Here is a 19,427-nt window from a genome sequence, read left to right as displayed (position 1 = left end):
TCTCGTTTTTTTCGTCGACAAGCGCAACGAAACAAGACTCGAACGCAAGCTCCTTATTTTCCAATTTTTAAAGCATTAAAATTTGATATAAATATAGTGATGCAAATATTGCGTAGTATTATATTATATTCGAAGAAAATTTCTCATAATGTAAAACCTGTCCGGAAATCGATTATTCGAGCAGATTGCACAGAAACTATTCTATGCCTTTTCTTTTTCTTTTTTACGAATTCCGAGCTTTATCTATAGTTTGCATGAAAAGTTAAGAAGAAATCGAAAAGGAAACTTATAATTAAGGAAGTAAAACACTTTTTAACTGGGCAGCTTTCATAAAAAAAAAAAAAGAGTGAGTGCACGAATCTTAAATTAAAAAACTGTTTTAAAATTTTGCTCATTAAAAGTACATACATATATAAAAAAAATAGGCATGCTATTCATCTTTCATAATAATTTCTATATTATAACATATATAAATGATCTCTTTAAAGAAAATTTCAATTTTAACATAGAAGCGTGTTTGCTCTTTTTCTTTTTTATACTTATATTATTGTATTAAAAGCCGTCCAAACCTAGCACGCTCACATATTTAATTTTAGCGAAAACTTCATCGTCCTAAAAAATGGAGCAGGCACATTTCGTTCATGGCCGACCTATAGACGGAACCGAAACTAACATATCGCTTCTCCTCGCAATTTCACGGCAACGATTGCTTTATCTCGAAAGCGGCGGTATTCAAAACGTTTTCCGTAATCATCGCGGAAACTACTTCAACTTCGTCGCGCGATCGCGAGAAACAAGCAATGTCCATTTACGGACTATACGAGCGATCGTTTCGTCTTGACGTTGCGTCTTTTATGACCACCTATCTCTCGCGTAACGATGCATTATACCGGGTATATATTTCGCGATATGTATAACACGAGCTGCGATGGACGGACGATCCGCGATCGCTGCGATCGCAGTCGCGACGACGAGAATATCGATCCTGTACACGGCGGCTGCCCTTAGGGCAGTAGTTTATGGCTTTTCATAATGCTCGCAATATTTGGGCAGCACCTTTTGCCGCAATATTTATGTTATTCCATAGCACACGCGCGCGACGTATTTTAGCGAAGTTTATCGATACCTCTCTTTATTTTCCGCATCTTGCCGCCGACTAAAATAATAAGTGTTACCTATGGGAGAAATGCCGCGAGAGAAAGTTGAAATTTATTACGTGTAACTTGAGTATTTACGAGATCCATTTTATCGCTTAGCTAATACCGAGTAGATCAAAAAGTAACTAGCTTGGAATTTGTAATTTCTGTTACGAATTACAACTGAATTTTAATAAAATTTGGACTTATAATTTAAAGCGCACGCGCGCGTGTTACAAGATTAAATGTTAAAATGTAAGAAAGTGAGACAAAAAATATATATCATATATTAATTGAGGATAGTTACTGAAAAGAGAAAAAATAGTTCGCTCTCTATATGGCATAAACGAAAAGGAAGAAATAAATGGCGTTAAAGACAAAATTATATCGCTATGCTTTGTTATCAACATTTCCTTGGAATTTCATTCAATTCACAGTATAACGACGCGTCAGCGGTAAATTCGCGACAACAAGAAAGTAAAGATCGTTCTCTCGCACAGATCGGCATCGCAGGTGATAAACCAAGGATTAAGCACCTGATGTGATAATGCCTGTACGGCTTAGTGGTTCCAGCAGGGTCGGTAAAGCTTGCGGTTCACCGCCAAGCGGTTCCGCAAGCTCGCATGACGGACAAAGGGCGACAATTACAATCCTACCCGCCACGTCAGGGTTTCTCATATAGCTCTGCTGATGGCAGCCCGCCGGCAGAACCGTTTCCGTGCACGATGATTCTATACGGTCGCAATATCCCGCTACAACTTGACAGATTGCCATAAATGAAATTCTTTTTAATGAAATTTCCTGACAATTTTTTAAAAACCCGACGCACTTGACTCGAGAATAATATGTTTAATGAATTCTTGAGCCAAGAAAAATTTTTTTTTTTAAATTCCTTTAAACCATCGAAAAAATTTTTTGCCAGAAAAAATATTTTATTGGAAGTTACTCTTATTAAGAATTTGCGTAAATTATTAATTTTATTATTTATCTATAAATAAGAGAATAGTACATTTATAAGAAATTATTAACTTTTATACATCCAAATCCTAAGGTAAAAAATGTATTTCTAATTTATAATCTATTTATTTTCAATGTTGTTAATATATACATAGATTTAGAGAAATTCTTTTAATTCCCTCGTTTTCTATTTGTTTTCTATTATTTCTCATAAAAAGTTCTTTGCAGCTCGCGTGAGAGATGTTATTTACAAATTAATCCTTTGGCGAACGAGTAAAAAAATCATACGTTAACGAGTGACGTAGCGGCAGATAAACCACAATGTTTTTCGTGTGTAGAAAAGTACTAAATATACTAAAATTATAATGTATGGCAGTGGAGTTTAATTTATAAACCTCTTTTTTGCTACATGTAAAAGTTAATCATTTTAATGGGCACTTTATAGGACACAAAAATAAATTCTGTTCATTTTTTGATAATATAAAATTTAATGCATACGCTAGTTATTTCTATGCTATAATTATGTAAATAACTTAATGTAAAAAAATGTAGAAAAATATGTGAGAGAAAAAGCGCCTCTCTTTTAACGCATTATTTTTAAATAATTGTTTCATTATATTATTAATAAATATTTTTCAATAATCCATACAAGGATTTATTAACTCACATTCATATCAATTTGCTGCATATATATTGTATATATATATATAGATTATATATAAAACATAATTAATTATGATAATAATTACGACTCACCAATCGTTGTGCAATTGCCGCTTCCTTCCCTTCATCGGATGAATCGTTGATTCGTTCATCTTTTTAATAATTACGATGATCGATAATCGATGATCCATATCGCACAAATAAGTGTAGAGTCAATAGAGTCAATAGAATATATTATTAACACTCGCGATGTTTAAAATAAGACAAAATTGCACGATATTTTTGTCGACATTCTCTAAATTCATCTACGCCGAAATTCATCTAATTGCAGTCAATGATACTACCTACGCGGAAAACGCGCGATTATAATAATGATGTTCACATCTAATCTAATCATTTGTCCTTAAGCACGTATTAAAAATATCGATAACTATCTATCACTCACGAGGAACTCAATTTCAACATATAATAACACTCAGCCGATATTTCACTCGACACTCGAAATTGCTTAATTCGCGCTTAATTAATTTTGACAAAGTTCGTCAAGATTTGTGTGTTACGTGAGCGTGTGATATATTTTTTAATTTATTTTAAAATATTTTAAAATATATATGTTTTTACTATCACGTTTTTTTTATTCGCTCTTATCAATAATACATATCGAATTCATATCAAATTCTGCGATGCCTGGTATGACACTCTGCCCAATTGTAAATGGCCGCCCTTGTTTCACGTATCACTATGTGAGACGTAGTCGTGTTAGCAGTCTAGATATATATACAAGTCTGTAGATAATTGTATTACCCCCACCAGTAAGACTCTCCTTGAAACAGTTGTGTTTATGTATGTGTTTATGTTCGCATCGAGCTAATAGATAAACAACATTCCTACGTTCCTACGTTCCTACGTTCTTTCGGCGAGTGAGCGCGGACCGGCCGGGAATGAAATATGAAGTGTTCGCATAATGCCTCTCTTCTGCTCTAATGTAATAATAATAATTATTAATTGCCCATCGATCGAAGCATAATAGTCGCATTACGAGTATTAAATATATCGAAAGTAAAGTAAGTATCGAAAGTCCCCTTATCGATTTTTTTCGCGATGATCCGGAAATCAATGCGTCGCATTAGAAAATGAGACTATAAATCTAATCGCTTTTAAAACCGTCGATCGCGAAATTATTAGCACGCGAATTTTGCGAATCGAAAGTAAAATATGCGAATGTTTATAATAAAAGTCAATACGCTTCGAAAGTATAATATTAAATCGCATATCGTATAAATTTGTACGCGCGGTCGTAATCGAATGCGATTTATCTATATATATGTATGTGAATATAGAGAATCTTTCTCGTGAAATTTTGAAGCAAATAACGTATTGGCACCCATCGAACAGCAAATATGCGTGCAGCAGGTGCGTAACAGTTGGTGGGTAAATGATCCCACTGACGTGTCCGTTAATTTTTTTTCTCTTATTTCGAGCACGCGGAACTAAATGCATACGAAACAATATCAAACATAAGATTTTACGGACTTAAAATTGTGTTTCGTCTCTTTTTGGTCTCGAGAGGTTAAAAAATCTTGCGTTTATAAATACAATTTATATGAGCGATAAAAAACTTTTATAAAACACAACGCGAATACATATTTATTTCCGAAAAATTCCGTTCCTCATTCAATTCCTCGTACAATTTCTCTGTTTTTCCTTATCGCAATTAATGAACATTATAGATTCAATTGTTAAAAAATCTAAAAGGGAGATATATTTTTAGTGTTGATGAAAAAATTTTATTAAAATTAAAATGTTTTTTATACCGGATTTTAATTATTTTATTGTTTCTATCGCAAAGTGTGCACATGTAGTACACGCTGTGCATTTCCATTTAGGATTTGCAAACAAGTTATTTCATTATTTTTCGTTATTTTAGAATTTCTATTGTGACAACAAAATATTCGGGGAAATATTTTTTTACCGCAAATCATATAAATTCATGCACGTATTGCGCTGTGAAACATGGCTATTTCATATAAAATAAAATCGGAGCTGATATATATCCTTGAGGTGCGCACAGCTTTTATAAAACTCTTTGAATGAGGCACAATTACATCGGTTTCTCCTCTTTAAAAAAAAGGAGGGGGGGGAGGGAATTTGTGAGAAAAAATTTATCATATGCTACAATATTTTTGTTTACAATTAACGAAGAATTAACTTAAAATTGAATTAATGGAACTCCTCCTTGTATATGCATATATAAAAATTTTATTTTTACCAAATTCTACTCCACTATGCATCGCTCGCCCAGAAACGATTCAAACGGATTGAAATAAAACGGTTAATTCCGTAAAAAAAAAAAAAAAAAAAAAAAATTATTTTATTGTTTTTATCGCGATGTGTACATATATGGAACACACTGTACATTTCTATTCAGAGTTTGCAAATAAGTTATTTCTTTTTCATTATTTCGAAATATCCATTGCAACAAAATATTCGGGTAAATATTTTTTAACCGCAAGTCATGTAAATTCGCATACCTATTGCGCTCTGTGAAACACGTGCCATTCCATGAAATAAAAAGATGCAGTTCATCTTTCGAGACGATATGCTTATCGATCCAGAGCGGGGGAAGGGGAGGGTGGGTGGGGGGAGGGGGGTCAGAGGCCGTGGACCTCCCGTGTATAAGTCAACTCTTTCCGGGTAAACGACGCGGAACGCGCATTATTGTATCAAGTTACACCGCCGCGCGGCAGTAAAGCGTGCCATTGTAGCTGCAGCGGCAATTGTTAGAACGTAGTGTTGCCCGCTGGTGAATACGCGGCTCGAGAAGCGGGGAAGAGGAAGAAGAGAGAGAGAGAGAGAGAGAGAGAGAGAGAGAGAGAGAGAGAGAGAGAGAGAGCGCAGGGCAGGTACATTTGAGCTGTAGTAAAAGTTTGTGGTAAATGTTATTGCACTCTAGCGTACCGAGTGCACTTTCGAGAGTAACTCTAGGCTTATAAAGTTTACCGCAATCTGTTATCCACAATCGGACTTCTTTCTCTCGTTGCGACTGCAAGGACGAGAGGAGGGGAAGGGGAATTAATCTCTATACGAGACCTTTGGTCGCCGATGTATCGGGACGCGTGCATAGTTCTAGTTTTTTTTTTTTTTTTTTTTTTTTTTTTTTTTTTTTTTTTTTTTTTGTTCGAAAGCTCTCTCTGGGAAGCGAAGAATCATGAACGGTAATTCGCCATTTGGAGGTAATCCTTTTGTAAGAAAGAGGAAGGATCATTTGAACATCGGGAGGTATTCATTCGAACAATTTAAATAAATACATACCATATAATAGAAAACTTCTTTACGCTTTTCAAGAACGCATATTTGAAATCTCTTTTTATATAATGAGAGAAAACTTTTTACTGCACTGCATGATTTTTATGATTTAGATTAATTTATTCTGTTTATATATTTAGATATATCCTTTTTTTCCTTTTATGATAAAACATATTCTTAATAAATACATCACTTTTAATGACGAATTGCAAAAACCACACATGTTACCGATATTGATTCTTAATCCTGGGAGAAAGAGAAGAATGGTAGAAAATCGAAATGAAGAGACGTGGTTTTTAATTCTGCGTGAGTAGTGTATAAAAGAATAAAACTCTGAAAACCAAGAGGAAAAAAAGAGAGAATCGGTGAATTTATTAGTATAGAGGCAACGTAAAAGACATTATGCTAATTTAATAAGAAAATTGCTCGGCGGTTGATAAAAATGATATTGCCTGGAATATTTCTCGTAAATCAAAGAAACGACGGAACGTGATGTTTTAACAATAAGAATATATTTATGTGTATAATTCGAATAAGGGCAAGGCAAACTAAGGGAAATAGGATTGCATTTGATCATAAGAATAATTTAACGCGAGAACGCGCTTACAAAATCGTAATCCTCTATAATTCTCGTTCTACGATAATTACGCGAGCCTTCTATCAATGTGCATTAGATTTGCATTTGCACATTTTGCTGAATGTAATATCGTTATATTGTTGTATCTATCCAGACAAACAACGTCGATGAATTTCTGACATAAATTGAATTAATAATTCTTTGTATATTTTAGAATATATGCATATATTTCTCATCCTCTTATATACTCATAGATTTTTATATTTTGCCGTTTTGTGTATATATGTTTATACGATTTACATTCCTGAAATAATTTGTTGTGAAAAGTAATAGAAATAATATATTTAAATTAATTTTTTTTTTGTGTGTAAAAAGATAATCGTAAATTAATTTAAAAAATATTTAAGCAATTATAAATATAATTTCTACTAAATTTTGTAGAATTTTAAAAACTCTTATTTTGAGAAGATATCAATGATATAATAATATAAGACTATTTTTATTCTGCTGAAAACTCTACAAAATATGCGATACGATACACGAATAGTATAATGCAAATTGACGAAATGATAAATGGGTAGTATAAAGTAATATAATTCTATGATACAATCTCTAGAATACGTATTTCAATGACGTATAATGTAATAAATATAAAAGATCTAAATATTCAAAAAATAAAGAAAAAAGATATTTAAAAAAAAGAGAGAAAAATATACAATAGACAGAAAGAAAGAAAAACAAGAGAGACCGAAGTACATTACAATAGGAAACTTCTAACACTTTAGATTGACAAAATACGCAATGGTTGAAAAAGATCACGGCCGCACAGATTAAAGAAATCATAAGAATAATCGAAAATAATTCGACGATTCTCTCGCGCCGGAAGAAAAAGATCGACACCTCGCCGAGCGCGTTTAATATTCTCTCTCGAAGATGTAGAGAGGAAAAACACAGAGACAATTAAGAGACCCCGGCCAAGCAGGGCACGAGGCAGAATGACGAGATGGAAGCAATTACAGCAGGAAGGTAAGCTCTTCTTCGTTGTGCCCCAGCGAGTTTCGCGCGGACGTTGCGAGAGAAGAACGATAGTCCTCGTCGTTGCCTCGTCTTTCGTACTATTGTGTCTCGAGAATGAAAGAGAGAGAGAGAGAGAGAGAGAGAAATAGAGAGGTCCATATAGTGCCAGAAGGTCAGGAGAGTTGTGTCACAGATATATGACTCACTCTTCTTACGGAATTAATTAAGAGGATCGATGGAATCGCTTAAGCAACGTTTCACAAGCCGATTCAGCTCCGCTTCCTAACCAGGAAGCGCACAGAAACTTTTAAAACTTACTGCTATTCTGGAGAATTATCGCATTCCTTCTTTTAACAACGAATTCCTTAAGCCTTAAACTATTTCTCGTCAGTTACAAGATGTAGAACATCATCAACGACAGTATTTTAATCTTTAACGTTAAATGGAAGCTTTTTTTTTAATCAAAGATAAATTTTATAAGCGCATCGAAAACAATAAAATTTTTAAACAATTTAATTCTTTATGTAATCTTAAACGTATTTCATTGTTAGAAAAGCATAAGAAAAATACGTTTTGCATATGCTTATATGAAATAATCTTTTTTCGATGTTAACTCAATTTTCATAAAATATAACAATTGTTTTAGTTGTCATATCTATGTTTAAAAATTGAACTTCTTAAGCCAATTAAATTTCTTAAAAAATTATCTAAGGCTATCTTTCTCTTTTTTTTCCACTCTGCGACTTAGATACTACTTTGAATATTAAAAACTATAACGAGAAGCCATTGTTTCTTCCCTCTATACGATTCTTGCGAAATCTTTAAATCAAATAAAAACGCGTCGAACGTATTTTTGATTTATCGCGTATTCTTTATCGTGAAAAAGACGACGAAGAAATCGCGTCTTGCGGGAGCGTCTCAAGCGTCGTGTAAAAGTGTCCCCCGTCGCATTGTTTTGCAAAGGGAATGCATCAAACTGGAAGGTAAATCCTGCGAGACCGTGACGCGCAATTTTATGCGAGATCCATCTGAGCGTACTGAATAAACAAACCGGACCGAACGAGGTGGAGAAGGACACAGAGCAGACGGGCCGAGCTGTATCGTATATGCTATTGCTATACTACTTGTCTGGCGCGACGCGAGAAGGAAGGCGGCTGCAGCAGCAGGCGCGTTATCCACGGTTACCTGAGCGCGGAGACCACTGGAGGATACAAAGCGGGAGGCGTGGGGGAAGGGGAGGATGGAGGGATGGGGAAGCAATTCTCGAGATACCTCGGACACATTGTCTCTTCACGGGTGGAGAGAGATGTGTTTCGCGCGCCACGTACAAATGAAGGCAAGCAGAGAGAGAGAGAGAGAGAGAGAGAGAATCCTACGTATTCATCCGCGTAAAGTTTAGCGCAAATATAACGATTCGATCTATTTTTACACGAAGACGAGAGATATCAGTGCGAATGCATCATTTCAGTATTTCAGCCACGGTCATTTATGATAACGCGTATCGTAAATGCGTTTATTAATATTTATTAATTATTGGCAATTTAATTAAAGAAAATTAATCGCGCGTTTTGATGAGTCGATCACAAAAAAAAAGTCGCTAAGCGTGTTGGAATTCGTTTATAATTAATTTGCGAAAGATATGTCCGACGAATATTACACAGCATCGTCTTGTTAACGACGCAGTACAATCCTGCGAGAATTGTCACGATGTTCCCTACAACATTCGCAGACGATGAGGTTTATGCATCTTCGCGACACGAACTTCAAAGTTACAAACTGCCGTCCGAGTTGGTCGAGCATATAATTCCTGTCGAAGTTCTCGGACGTACAACAATGCCGTTTCGTGTATTAGAGGATATACCTTTCACACTTGGACTCTGCACTGAAGACCTATAATATAATACATCTGAACAATGTTTATATCTCTCAAGAGAAATTTCTTATTCATCATCTTTTCCCCTCATATCTTTCATATCTCTTATCGTTTCATTCATACAGTTGACTATATTTAACTTTTAATCTGTCGACTAAAATATATAGTTACGGTATATCCATGAGGAAGAAAGCTCTCGCGCGTTGTAGGATTAATCCTGTTTTCCTATCCCGATATTGCATCGTACAAGCGAAAAACGCGCGCGCAAAAATATTATTTTATTATATTTCACCGCGGTATACACGTCACACGCATATCCGGTACGTGTGGTGAGATTCAATGCCGTCTATGGTGTGTCGGTCGACGATATCGCGGCGCATACGGTGCAGGTACAAGGAACGTTTACACGCCTACATACGATTTAGCCCGCAAGAGGAACAGGCGAACGACATCAGACACCGGGTGCCGTGGAATCTCCCGCGGCCCAGAATCCCGACAATGGAGCCCACCCGATGAATAGATAGGGTCTGTTTGCCGCGCAGAAAGCTCGCACCTCGCACAGCCACTGCCGTCGTCGTTGTCATCGGAACTATGTGTGTTCCTACGTTTCAGTATTACATGTACATTACACTGGGCGCGTTCACCTCTTGCGATTGCGCTTACATTAAGCCGCGCGTAAATTACCAATGATTGTACTTCCAGTTCATTAATTCTCGAGAAATATTCAAACCCTAAAATATCTCCGAATAGGCGAGATCCTCTTACGAAGGAAAGTGGACTGCTTTATTAGAGGGATGAGAGACTGTAATTCAAACAGTTTCGCGTGATTAATTGCGCCTCTATGTATAATTGAACGCCAATATTGTTCTCGCACTGCAATATATTTAACTCTCGTATGTATTTCATTCTCTGACTCGAGATATATCATACGCGAAATTTGAAGCTCGTAAAATCGATATTGATAGCGGAATGATATTAATTATTACGTTGCAGCATATTATATTGGAACAAGATTATAGGTGTGAATTGTATTGAATTAGAAAAAACTAAGTATTAAATCTACATAATATATCAGATATTCTATTGTATCTACATAATATATCGGGTTACAAAATTAAAGCTTATATAAACTAATATATGTGCAACTTAAATAGAGAGAGAGAGAGAGAGAGAGAGAGAGAATATATAAATCAAAATTTTTAACTTCGTCATTAATCCTTTATGAGGAGAAGATATTTCTCTAAATATTTATTATTTATTGAATGTCTTTTAAAAATTAATAAGAAATATTTACTGTTTTTTCAAAAAATATATAGTTATCTTTGTCTCTCTCATCCATCTTTACTTTATACATATTTATAAAGCCAGTAAACGCTGTTATCCTCATTTTTCCAAACCGTAATTAAAACGTAGATGAGATAATAAAAGAGGGAATCAATAAAAGTTTTGCGCGATGAAGATTTCAAGACGAAGAAGAAATTTAAAAAAAAAAAAAAAAAAAAAAAAAATACTTCTCTCGGTACTTCTCGCAGAAAAAAAAAAGATCATAGAAAATTTCGTCAACAATATCCTCCAACGAGATTTTGAAATCGAATCCGACTGAATTATCCGTGAAAAAGGAAAAAAAGAATGGAATGAATGAAATCTCTTATCGTTGTTTATTAATAAAACTTCCAATCCGCGACAGACGACGAACGATTGGAGAACGCGGAGGTTTGCGGAGGATGCGACGTGCAAACTTTTCAATTTATTTAAATTCCTAGCGCGCGGGCGCGTGTTTCGTTTCCCGTTTCATCATTCCGTTCACACGCCGTGTTTGCAAACTTCGAATCGTATTGAATTGAAGATCATCGTCATCGGCAAACACCAGTGATTCCGTTGTTGAACCGTGTTTATCGCGCTCTCTTCCTCCTCCTCCTCCTCCTACCCTTGGTTTTTCCGCATTGAAATTGCGGATGAAACAGAAAAAACGCCCCATCGTTCAAATATACGAATACGGAGAGTTTCGGGGATACCGCAGCATCCGATGTAATCGGTAACAAAAGATAACGGAACACAGCCCGCGATGCGCGGCCACCTTTTACACGCTTCCGTATTATGCGGATTTTACGGTTCGCATCACAAAATATAGCGATCGAATCGACACAAAACATTCGTGTGTAGTAAAATACCGGAATCACCATACGAATCCCTAACTCGAAAATTTACAAACTTTCGCTCAGGGCTTTTTCCCAGAGAATGATACTCACCTTTCTCAAACCTTTGCCTCAATTAATAAAATTTTAATTATACGATTGTTCAGACGAGAAGATAGAAAAGGGATAAAGAAGGAAAAAGAAAAGAGATAAGCCAACATATATACATACAAACACGCGAGAGAAAGTAACTTGATCATTTTTAAATAAGGTTTTGCGTGTAACTATGATCTTTTTTGTAATGCTTCTTTTTTTTTTTATTGTGATGTATTGACGAAAGAGAGAGAGAGAGAGAGGAAGAAAAAATATTTAACGGGACCTCTAACTCTAATATAAATTATTTCAATTTTCTATTTGCCGCAACGATTTCTTTCCGTTTTACGACATAATAAAGTGTCGCTAATATTCGAATCTTTCTTATTCGGCGAGTAAAGCGGCCATGCATTATCGCGCTGTTTCGAAGCTGTTTCTCACTTTTCACCAGTAACGTAGTCGAGAGAAAGAACGCGGCACTCTTGAGAAATGGCACGATGAGGGGAAAAAGAGAAGCTGCGGGAAAGGCTGTGGGAGGGGAGGGGTTCGTATCGGTCCGCTAAGGCGAATTTCGAATTCCGCTCAGAGACATTCGACGACGTAAGTTCGGGTCAGCAATATCCACCCGGTCTTATTGAATCTTGCCCGTTCGTGCGATACGGTCGGTTGGTTAGTCGCGCACGCACGCACGCACGCACGCACGGGGTGTCCGGAAAATAATCCAAAGCGAATTGACTCCCTTTAGCATCTCCAAGAGGCAGCTTTTACACTCACAAATCTCATAACTGTTGACCTCGTTAAAACCATTGTAGCGAAAAAATTTCGAACACGCAAAACACGGATTCTACTTTTAATATCGATTTCTCTCTCTCTCTCTCTCTCTCTCTCTCTTTTTCTCTTTGTTTTTCCGATTATTATATTGAAAATTTGATCTAATGTGAAAAAGATACATAAATATGAAAAATATAAATAGTAATAATAAAAATGATAAAAAAAGGCTTCTCGATTTATATATTTTTTTAGAAAAATATATTTATTATATATTTACTTTACGCATTATATGTATACTTTCATTAATGGCATCTATTTTTCATAGTGCTATTAATTCTCTTACACACACACATAGATATTTTCGAGAAATAATTTTGAGAATATGTAAGTTATAATTTATGTTAACACACACACACACACACACACACACACACTCTCTCTCTCTCTCTCTCTCTTTGTTTAAAATCGACGCGTAATCTTTTCGTTTTAATCCTCAAAAATAAAATACTTCTTCCGGGCAAAATAACATAACACACTGTGTTTAAAATTTGTTCGGAGAAACACTGTCGAGATGTAGTCTACATTTTTTTTCTGGATACGTAAATATTGTTACACGGAATGTTTTTTCGGGATTAAAATTAAAGTGAATACATATTTATGCGAGCGACCTACCGGTGCGCGCGCGCATACTACATCATTCACAATATTGTATATACCGGTGGATACTTTTACTCTGAAATAAGAGTAACGTATTTTTATGTTATATCGCGCGCGATATAAATGCGAAACTATTCGGGAATTCTTCGTTTTACACGGGTTGTTTTCGCTAGACGTATTCCCTTGGAATATCTTGCAGAAAAATCTCTCCCGTCGCACCGACAGGAGCTATTAAACGGAATCAACGATGGAATGCAACGAAATTGCGGATGTCAGAAAATAATTCGCTTTAATATAGGATGAAACGTTGCGCGTATTGGAAAAAAGAGAAAGAGAGAGAGAAAAAGTGAGAACTATAGCCGTACATGGAAGGTTGCTGCTCTTTCGTCAGCAGTGAAAACTTTTTCCTTTGAGGCTCTTACTCCTCCAGCAGCGAAAATTCTCTTTGCTAGAATAACTCGTATCGCTCCCATCCTAGTGGCCAGAGTTAAGGAGAAGAGGAAGACTCGCAAATACCTTTCGGACCGAGCGCCGATCTGCAACTTTGGCAATCGAGCGCGCGATATACGCTTCCCTATAAAAATTTAATGACCATCCCCGTCTCGCTCTCCGCTGCTATCATGCACCGGAAAAAAAAAAAGAACACGAAACGCTGCGACGTATAAACTGCAGATGCGAGGAAATTTCGCGACGCCCGCTTACCGACTATTTCTTCCAGATGACGGCGATAAAATTTTCATGCACAGCACCATAACTGTTCTCATCGAGAAAAACGTGCGCGAAGAGCGCGCTGTCTTCCTAACGATTCGCGAGCCTATTACTTTCTTCGCCTTTAGATTGTACAAGTGCCGAGGCTGGGCTTGACTATTACATTACAAGTCGCTCGTCCATCCCATTTTCGTTTTCCCCTCAGCCTCGACCAATTCGCACGCGATGATAAAATTCAGGAAATGCACCGTTCACGTATTTCCGGCATTCTAGAACGGCCCTTTGTGTAAGGACGCATTTGCATACCGCAAGCGTCGGAAGCTTCGTGCTCATATTGTTGACACGTAAATAAGGAGCGAAGGAAATGCGAAACGTCATAGTTACAAATGCATATACATAAGTTATTCAAGCTTTCCCAGCATGTATTTCGCGAGAAACTCGCGAGAACTCGCGAGAAATGGGGCGACGGCGTCATTACGAGGACGTCGCCTAAGAAAACGAAGAAATCCACCTATCGAACGACCCCGACGTTTCCGCTAACGAAGGTTTCCTGAAAGTGTATCCAGCGTTGAGAAATGTGACCCGTTCTTTCTCTCTTCCCCCCCCCCCCCCTCTCTCTCTCTCTCTCTCTGTCTTTTTTCTTATCCCTCGCTTATCTTTAGCGTGTGTCCAAGCTTTGCTCCGTCTGCCCTGTCTGCACTTCTTCTTGTAAGGTTTGCGAGATCTATTCAATTTACTTCCTCTTTTTTTCCCGCCGAGTTGGAATCCGCACCGAACAAAGGGAGGAAACGTACGTCCTCTTCCGGGAGGAAAGAACTACAGCCTCTAGAAGGATGAGCGAGAAGGGGAAGAGGGGGGGGGGAGGGGGGGAAGGGAAGGAGAATTCCGTTTGGTAAAGCGTAGTGTGGAGGTACCTCGCCGGTGCTTAAAGCTTCGAGGGTGCTTTGAAACTTCACAATTTCATTCCTACAGACCTGGACCGGTATCAGTAGATTCCGCGCGATTCTGACCTCTCTCTCTTCCTCCCTCCCCATCCTTCATCACCGACCGACCGTTACCATCCCAGTCTGTCCCTGATTTTTATCTCTCCTTCGACCCGAGTTAGTGACTTTTGCCCGCCGCCGCGGGCTAGGAATCCGCACGCGTTTACGTAAGGCGGATTATTTCGCTCTTGCTTTAGATCATCCGACTTTACAAAGAAAACGGCGTTAATCCGATCACGTCTAGACAAGCAACGCGATTCAAGATGCGGATTGTAAACAATTCATCGTGCGTAAAAAAAAACAATCGAAACGACGCGTTGGTCAACGTCGCTGGGCTATTATGTTAAATGTTACATGATCGTTGTGTAAACACGCCACGAGAAAAATATACGTGAAAAAAAAAAAAAAGAATTGCTAGTGGCGCGCGTACACACAAACGCGCGTAAAAATCCCCAAATAAACGCTTCCGAGCGAATATTTTATAGAGTCGCGCGCGTTTACGGCGCGCGCCGGGATCAAGTTTTGTCCCGTTTTTTCCTCCCCCCCCCCCTTTTTTTTTACTCCTTTTTCTCTCTGTTTTTATCATGCACCATGCGTCATTCGCAATAATAAAATATTCGGACACGTTTATTTGACAAAAATTCATTTTTCCACTATTTTTCACCGCATCGCTCGCGCTATCGCCAACTTCTCGTATGCCCGTTCAACCGGCAAGGGCAGCAGCAGCTGCACACACAAGGACGTGACTCTTAAACAAATTAAAGCACACAGAACGACACACATATGCTGAATTAAGCTGCGACTTTCTCTGCATACGAAGCGTCCCGAAATGCACGAGTGATTTTAAGTAGAGATACTTACTGCGGATAATTCAAAAGTTTTTTTCCTTTTAGTGAAAATACCTAAGCAATAATTTGAATTTTATATTTAACAAGTTGTATATATTAATGCTATTTTTATAAAAGTTTTTATTTTAAGTTTAAAAAATATAAATAGAAAAAGTTTTTAAAAAATATAAAAATTTGCAACAACTGCATGTAAAACTTCCATTGATATTTTTGTTATAAATAAAAATTGATCTAAATTTTTCAATTGTCGAAATATTACCTTTACATAGAACATATTGTGTATCGAGGTGTATCACATATTTTGTGCCAAATATTTTTCTTCCATCGGGCAAAATCACGCTCGATTACTCGTAGTAGCGAAAAGAGACGAACGTTACGCATGCGAACCGGTGATGGCCAATAAAGGAAGATACACGAGCGATCGAAATTCGATATTTCGTAGAACGTAAATGGGACAACTCGGTGTAACAATACGCGAGCCAATCGCCAAATCGAATCTCTCACGTCTGTTTGTGTAGATTGCGGACGACGTTGACACGCGTAACTACCGCGATATAATTCAACGAACGAATTACGAACGCAATTAATTCCTGAATACGCATTCTGCCCTACTTACTTAACTGTTGTGCTTCTAAACGCGTATACTATCAGATGCACTTGTTGTATTCAGTTATTGGAGAAATAATGATCGGATTTCTATCACTAAATTTACGTCTATTCAACTTTGATTATTGCTAAAAGAACAAAGATTGTTCCTTTATTTAGGCTTATATATATATATATATATGTCACAAAGAGTATTGTACCTGCGTTTTCCATAAATCTAATTTTTGACATATCTATAAATAGCAATGAATTATTGAAAAAATTTAATATTTTTTGAAAAGATGCGAACAATCATACAAAGATATTATATACATTTTTTTTCCTCGAATACATTCTTCAATTATTCTGTGCTTAACTTTTTTTGTCAAAGAGAAATGGGATGAAATATTATATGAATTCAAATTTCTGGAAATATACTTTTATTGAAATATAAAAAATAAAATGACTATATAGAGATTTTCCGCAAAATAAAAATTAATTATTCACAATTCGCGACGAGTTAAATTAATCTAAATACGAAAATGGAAATGTGGAAAATGGTGCGTAACAGATTATACTGATTTTAAAGAGTTAATCACGTGTTACCGATCATGCAAATAGCGCGGAAACGAATTGACGCATCGGTGAATACGTTGCACGAGATCGTCTTGAAGTTCCACGGCGTTTAACCGGTGACGAACCGCGCTGCAAATCGACGTTTCGGTTTCGGTTTCGGTTAACCACCAGGTACGATTAATGTTTCGGCATTACTCGACCGCTCGTTACTCGGCTAACCGCTTTATTAGGTTTAGGCCAGAGGCAATACATTGCAGATAGTCGTCGCATAAAAATATTGAAGCAATAATCATGGGAGTGCGCGAATAAACGCTTGCACGATTTTTTTCAAACACGCTGCATTTCCTATTGGCGATTTATATTCTTCGTAAAAATAGCTCTGTGTTATAATGCTTTAATAAAATATTGTTTTTTTTGTTTCATGTCATGTAGTTTCGATATGACAGTCTTCCGCTCTAACGGCGCGACAATAACGGGCTAAAAAAAAACATACATATCCGATATTTCTATCATCGTGGATTTTCACAATGCGCGCTATCGAATGATTATGTACAGTGTAGAGTATGCAACGCAGACGAGTATTTCTGTATTTTTAACAGATTAAACGATTTACCGTATACGCGAAGCATAACATCCTTACAAAGAGGAGGTGGCGTAGTATTGTGAATTCGTGACACGATCTATCCCCTTTCCGCTCGTTTCTCATTTGAAAACGGGAGAGATTAAAAGTTCCGCGAAACCTCCACATGTGATTCTTTGATCGTCGCGAATCCGGACGAACGCGCTCGGATATTCATTGTATTTCGCGTGGGTGGGAACGTAATGGCACGGACGGGGCTTTGTTGAAATTTTCGCTGTTTAACGCCGGTGAATAACGAGCAGCGGCGATACCCGGACACGAAAATGTCGCCGTTGGCTTCCGACGAGAGGGAGGAGAAAGAGAGAGAGAGAGAGAGGGAGGAAACGGATAAAAACGATGCAGTGGAGATTATTACAGCGGGCCTGTAATGAGCATCAAGTCCTTTATCATCTATAATATACGTCCGTGGAACAAAGAACTGAGAAATGTCCACGAGAGCCAAACGAGTAGCACGTGCACACAGACAGGCAGATTTCGGTGAGATAACGGCGTTCGAAATTCGTATGTACATGAACGTATGTACCTACGTAGATCAGGACATGATTTTCGAGGGATTCATTTCGGCATTCAATTTCGTGGCGCGGATTCGTTATCGAGTAACACTTGCACATCGTGAACAAAGCGTTCGCGAAGGCCGGAAAGGGTGCCGTAAATAAAAGATCTCACTTCTCCGTGTGATTCTATTCAGGCTACGAATGCTTGTCGAAAATAATCTCGTTATGCCCCTTATCGATCGTGTTGATTGAAGCACCGTCGGCTATTCGGCCCGACAAATTTCGGTGCAACATCGCCGTCGGTTAGCATGATAGATCGTTCCTGATGTTAGACAGCAGCTAATGGCTCCCATCGGCCGCGTGTCAAGTGAGCGCCATACACAAAGGCACAAAGGTGTGCCCGTTGATATTAACTAGGCTCCGACCATTAAAACGACGCGCGAGCAATTCGATCTTCGTTAGGTAGATGATGCTAAACTTAATCTCTTGATCCCGGTGTCTATTAATTCTCGCGATACAATCTTTGGTTTTTTTTTTTTTTTTTTTTTTATATTTGGCTAAGAAGTTTTGAAAATTTCTTGAATTATTGTAATTATTATAATTACCTGTAATTATAATAAAATTTCTTGTAATTATTATACGGATTTCAATATTTAGTCATTAATCCTTCCAAGATGAATATATTTCGAATAACATTTTCTTTTGCTAAACCGGAGTCAGAAATAGTATTATCGCGAGTCAGAAATACACGCATGCTCAAATTGAGACACTATCATCGCGAAGAGTAGACAGTTTAATATTAGGTCAGAATTATTGAAAATTAATCAAAAACACGTTAGAAAACGCAGACACAGCTTCAATAATTCGGACGTCCGAATGATTAGAAATGATTTCGCGCAACCAAATTTTCGCAAATAGACGCGAGACCAGCTCTAATCGGCTCGATAATCCGACGATGTTCGAAGCTTTCAATGGCTAAAATCGCTCGCGAGCTTCGGATAACGCGCCAACCGCCGCTATGTTTCGTTTTTTTCATCGAGCATTTCTTCGATTTGATTTTGGATTTACGCGAGCCATGGTAATCTGCTAAAAACGGTAGTTGAGCGTTATCGAATCGTGTAACGATCCAATCAAGGCAAATGTTTCGCTCTTTCGCGCATTCGAGAGAAATTTTTAATCCGCTTTTACACAGCGGATTCGCTCCGTGTCACTTATCGCCGAAATATTTTGAGATTCAAGTATCGTGTTCCGCGCAAAAGTTTCGCACGATCAAAAATTTAACCCTCCCTGTAAAAAAAAAAAAAAAAAAAACGATCGCCCTATATACCGATATTTTCGAAGCAAGTATACGCAGTAATATCGACATACGTAATGTCATCCCATACAGTAATAATAAATCCCCTCCAGA

The 19,427-nt window shown here is 37.3% G+C and overlaps 2 protein-coding genes across 4 annotated transcripts in view; one reads left to right on the top strand and one right to left on the bottom strand.

Annotated features, from left to right (window-relative positions):
* The window catches only part of Mad2 (mitotic arrest deficient 2), a 226,793-nt gene that overhangs the window by 129,031 nt on the left and 78,335 nt on the right, over positions 1 to 19,427 (bottom strand). The window lies entirely within an intron of this gene.
* Positions 1 to 19,427, top strand: part of Vn (membrane-bound neuregulin protein vein) — a 319,192-nt gene that overhangs the window by 229,114 nt on the left and 70,651 nt on the right. The gene's annotated exons all lie outside the window — the stretch shown is intronic.

The sequence above is a fragment of the Polyergus mexicanus genome, unplaced genomic scaffold (genome assembly GCF_030449975.1).
Source record: "Polyergus mexicanus isolate NDT 795.1 unplaced genomic scaffold, iyPolMexi1.0 SCAF_2, whole genome shotgun sequence".
Classification (NCBI taxonomy): domain Eukaryota; kingdom Metazoa; phylum Arthropoda; class Insecta; order Hymenoptera; family Formicidae; genus Polyergus; species Polyergus mexicanus.
This window is presented reverse-complemented; position numbering and strand designations above follow the sequence as displayed.